Raw genomic sequence first — 5,511 nt, forward strand, 5'->3', positions numbered from 1 at the left:
CTATTCTTTTTCTAAGCCTCGATTTTTCGAGTCATCTTTGCACAAGGGAAATGCTAACCTTATCAGCATCGTTCTAATTTTCATATATATAATTTACAATCTCAGTGCACGTTAAAGATCCCCAGGTGGTCGAAATAACTCCGCAATCCTCCACTGAGGCACCTCATCCTCTCTTTTGCTTTCACCTCCACCCAACGCCATCTACAGGAAGTCTAGGTGGCGTTGGGTGGCAGCGCGTTTGGCGGGATTGATTTATGGGAAGGGAAAGGAGCGGTAACTGTCTCACTTATTTCTTGTGGACACCTCAACCGCGCCGTAAGGGACGGGAGGAAGGTGAGAGTGAAAGAGGAAAGGGAGAACGAGGAGCCGTAGTGGAGGGCTGCGGGATAATTTCGACCACCTGGAGATCTGTAAGGTCAAAGTAGGATAACATCACAGCGGGGGAGAAGGAAAGCTCGCAGGCCTTGAAAGTTCTAGATGGCGCTGGTTCAGGTTTCCATAACAAGTGTGACAGAAACTGCGCCTTTCCTTTCGTGTTAATCAATTATTATAGTTAATTATTAGGGCCCAGACGAAACTTTGCCTTGTATAAGTAGTAATAGAGTTTTTGAGAATGCCCTGCTTAGCTAGTTGCAGAAATAATATACAAGACTGGATGTTAAAATTACACAATGGTATGGCTAGTTGCAAAGGCGCTTTCGAATCTACGAACAACACAGCCTCAGTGCACCCTGGTTGTTGCATGATTTATGTTGAATATTTCCCACGTTTTAGAGCGCAGCGCTTTGGCGCCCGTTCCTGGGTTTCGCGTCGCCGCCGGCGTCGGCGTCTGCCGGAGGTAGCGCTAGCAGCGACTGGCTGATGCCACTGCCGCCGCTAGCAAGTCAAGACAACGTGACTGCATAGATAGTTGGTTCACAGGAAGGGAAAGGCGCAGTATCTTTCACACGTGTTTCTGTGGACACTTGAACCACGCCGTAAATGAAGGAAGGTGGGAGCGCAAGTGGAAAGAGGAGTCGTAGTGGAGGGCTACGGAGTAATTTCGACCACTTTGGGATCTTTAACGTGCGCTGACAATGAACAGCACATGGACGCCTCTTCGTTTCGCCTCCATCGAAACGCAGCCGCCGAGGTCGGGTTCGAACCCGGGCTACGTACAACACCGTCGCCACCATGCAGAAAGAGGAGGAGGGGGTCCCCCTCTTCCTGCGTGGCTGCGAGGGTGCTCTCTGGTTGCCGAAACACCGGCTCGCTACCAGCGGATCACGGTGCCTGCATCCCGTTCTCGCTTCCCTCGCTAGCGGCGTCAGCGGCATCAGTTAGTCGCTGCTACCTGTTCGTCGCGCAACGTTCCTAAGAGCCCACGCGCTGCTTCCCGCAAGCTTCCGATAACTCAATTGCTCTTCTTTTCTCCGACCACAAAGCTTCTTTCGTGACAGCCAAAAACTGTTAGTGGGGTGTTTCTTGATGGAATATGTGTGAAAAATTAAAAACCTTTGCCTGCACTTGTACATAAATACGTCCCTAGCTCAAAATCTTAGTCTCAATCTATCGAAAAGGTGAAACAGCTGATGAGCTGCGCTCAAATTTCGCATTAGGAAGGAACGTAATCGTGGGCAATTTTTTCTTCCCTCTAGTCCTCAACCTGTAACCGCCGTGTTGTAGCATGTATGTCCTTATCACAGAGTTAATAATTAGAGATACAATATATTTTAATTCAGTGCACGTTAAAGAACCCCAGGTGGTCAAAATTTCCGGAGTCCTCCACTACGGCGTCTCTCATAGCCTGAGTTGCTTCGGGACGTTAAACCCCACAAACCAAACCAAACCAAACCAATATATTTTAATTAAGAGGTTCCTCCAGCAACCAAAGCATACTGTCGAAATAATGAGAAATACTTGCGACTACTAGGGAAGCCACTTTGCAGGACAACCTTTCTATTTTATGATTACAGACTTGCGTGTTTTAGATCATGGTGAAGATATTGACCGTGTGTGCACACCTGATTTGTTTAGCGCTCGGAATCGTTGGCCAAGTTGGCACGTGCGTGATTGTGAAATTTTATTTATACAGATTTGTGATATATTTGTTCCTTAGGGTGTACTTTATGTCACACACTTTTTTTGTTGTTAATGTGCATTTCTGTTTTGGTCATTTGTCGCCGCTATGAAAATACTGATTTGGGATATATTTGTTCGTTAGGATGTATTTGTTGTTAATCATGTGCATTTCCTGTTTTGGTCATTTGTCGCCGCTATGTAAATACTGATTTGGAATATATTTGTTCGTTAGGGTGTATTTTATGTGCACTTTCCTTCGTTGTTAATCATGTGCATTTCCTGTTTTGGTCATTTGTCGTCGCTATGTAAATAATGATTTGGGATATATTTGTTTGTTAGGATGTGTTATATGTGCACTTTCCTTTGTTGTTAATCATGTGCATTTTCTGTTTTGGTCATTTGCCTCCGCTATGTAAATACTGATTTGGGATATATTTGTTCGTTAGGATGTATTTCATGTGCAATTTGTCACCCGTGAATAATTATAAGGTATTATTAACGATGCGCCCTTAACGGTGCGCACACTCCCAGGCACTTTTAGAGTGAGGGGGGGGGGGGTAGCTGTTCCGGTCGCAAAGGAGATGCCCTCGACCTGCGCGGCACGCTCAGCCGGAATTCAATTACCTTGTAGTGACAGAAGGCGGTGGCCGTTTGGTGCCCAGCCTTCGCCGGTTCAAGCCAGAGGATGGTGGTAACAACTTTTATTGCCACAAAACGAAATTATTTCGGGCTGGGGCGAGTCTAGGGTGGCCTCCAGTCGGGAGCGACCTCTTGAGCTCGCGTGACAAGGGCCAGTTGAGTAGTTTTTCTTGGGCTGGCCAACAGCTTGTCCCATTCCTCCGCTGAGGGAGCTGGCAAGAGTGTCTTTGGTGGAGGATTGCTGGCGCATTCCCACAGTATATGGTCTTGAATGGCCTGCGTCCCGTCACCGCAGTGCCGGCATGTAGGGTTGAATTCTCCGTTGGCAATTAACGATAATCGGTAGGCGCTAAGGCTCGCGCCTGGTCGAGGTCGGGGTGAGGGGCGGGATACGTGCACCTTAGCTCGCGATAAAAGTTTGTTATCTCCGCATTTGTGCGCGGCGCCTCGACAGGCGTGTCCGTTCCCGACAGATCTCCCGTCTCAAGCCAGAGTAAGGGTTGGAGTCAAAAGTAACAAACAAAACACACTTTATGCCCAGCAAGAGACGATACAGAGGAATACAAAAAGACTAAAATTGCACAGACGAGAGGTTGACAAAATAACAAACGCTAAGCATGCAACTACAGAGGTAATAATAACACAGAGGCTTTACAACACAGACCAAACACGAGAGTCACATAAACAAACACCAAATTGTTCACCGGGCATTGTTGCAGTCCGACGCCTCGAGAGTCACGATATGACGGCCATGCAAGACGAGCGCCGCTCCCTCGCAGGTCCGTGAGCTTGCCAGCAGCGGGTGATCCCCGCGAGTCCAGCCGAAGCACTTGTGAACACGCCGCAGTCACTGACTGACTGACTCCACAAGCGGCGCGGCCTCAATAAATAGGGCGCGCCGCGTCTGTCTGGTAAGGCGCACTAAGGCTAGCGCGCATACACACTTAGCTTCGCTGGTTAGAGCGCTCCCTTTTCCTCCCGTCGAGCCGCGCGTCGTCATTGGCTAGGACCCACAGAAAATTCTGGAGAGCACTGGCTTATTCCAGACTCATGAATAACCGTCATCACCGGGTGATGAGAAAGAGGGTGACGGCGACGCGTACAAAGCTACGCGCTCTCTCGCGCAGGGAAGGAGGCTTTTCTTGAACTTTGTGGAGTCTTCCATGCGGCGTGTGGCGCCGCACGGGCCTCGCGCCGCGCCGGCTTGATAAAAATGTGCGCCGATTTCGTGACAACTTTCCTTTGTTGGTAATCATGCGCATTTCCTGTTTTGGTCATTTGTCGCCGCTATGTAAATACTGGTTTGGGATATATTTGTTCGTTAGGATGTATTTTATGTGCACTTTCATTTGCTGGTTATCATGCGCATTTCCTGTTTTGGTCATTTGTCGCCGCTCATGTGAATGTCTAATGCTTAATAAAGGTTTTTCTAAACTCGTGATATTTACTTCTCATTTTGGCGCTGGTAGTAATTGTTGTGCAGGACGGACCTGAAGCTTATTTTTCATTTAATTATATAGTGTTGGACAATGTGTATATCCCTATGTATCCTCTTGTTGGAAATAAACTTTTCTGTGGAGTATTGTACTGTGCGTGCAGTGCCTTGCCGCGTTCTTTGACACAGGTAGTAGAGGCCAATTGGTGCTTTCTGTTAGTGTAAAGTTTCTGGAGGTGTAATCCACTTTCTCTTTGTGGAAGACCTAAACACTGTCACCAGAGACACAGCTGCTATCATATTATGCGCAGCGTGAAATCTCTACAAGGTGCGCGCGATATACCATCTGCAGTAGCAACGTTCTGTCTTACGCATTTCTCCAGTACGCGTACTGCAGTGCTCCCGCGAAGTGTATTTAGCGCAATCACGTGTAAGCCTCCTGCCCTTATTTCTATGCCGCCCTCTTTGACGGTCCGAACTCTAAACTCGCTTATATTTGTTTGGTTTTGAGATCACAAGGCTGAGCTTGTACCTCGTGTCCATCTCCGCCTTTCGCAAGACCAGATTGGTTGGAGCATGCCCTACTTCGTAACATTTTGTCGCCTGCTTTGCACAAAATGGATGGACGCGTTCATAAGCTAGATGATTTATTTTAGCCTACCCTTTTTTTGTACTGCCTCGGTACTCACCGATGCGTGCTCGTACCTCGTGGCCTCGGCAACAGTGGCCCTCCTGCAGTGGCTCTCATGCTTTCCTATGTTGCAGCCGTGTGAATGTACATGTTAGATGAAGCCTTCCTTGATGAGGATTGAAAAGGCATGGCTGCGTCGCTCATGTGCCAGACACTCTCAACCACTCACCCAGTTGTTCTCTCCAGTTCAACATTGAAGGACGTTCACAGTTCCGTGCTGCCCGAACTGTGAGGAGTCCTTCCCACAAAAGACCGCCGGAGACACTGGGGGTTTGTACATGCACGTGCTGGAAAAAAGCCTAGTGGCGCGCGAGCTCCACTGCTAGACTGCGCGGGCTTCTCTGGGTGCTTTTCCAGTGTAGCCATACCACGGGCAGCATTCGAGCGGCTTTTGAAGTTCACGATCGTACTCATTCTTTGCGAAAACCACAACATGGGCTGCACATGTAGAGACACCGCTTCGATTCATGCAACCCCTCATGACCAAGCTAGCGATGTTAATGTGGTGCTTTCTTGATGCACATTTTATTGTTCTTGGTGAGGATGCCTTTCTTAGATGATCGTTAACGCGCCACATACGCATTACGAAGGAAGGGGTTGACCTCTAATGGACCGCGTGATAAATTAGCTGCTGCATGCAAGTGGGGAAACTCGCTAATCCACAATTACTTACGCGGCCTAGGCA

The 5,511-nt window shown here is 48.3% G+C and overlaps 1 non-coding gene across 1 annotated transcript; it reads right to left on the reverse strand.

Moving 5' to 3' along the window:
* On the reverse strand, positions 1-100 carry LOC146188726 (U6 spliceosomal RNA). Its single transcript, XR_014707751.1, has one exon. It is a non-coding gene; the product is annotated as a U6 spliceosomal RNA (small nuclear RNA).
* Positions 101-5,511: the final 5,411 nt, after the last annotated feature.

Source organism: Amblyomma maculatum, chromosome 5 (genome assembly GCF_055883805.1).
Source record: "Amblyomma maculatum isolate TAMU_Amacu chromosome 5, ASM5588380v1, whole genome shotgun sequence".
In the NCBI taxonomy this organism is placed as follows: Eukaryota; Metazoa; Arthropoda; class Arachnida; order Ixodida; family Ixodidae; genus Amblyomma; species Amblyomma maculatum.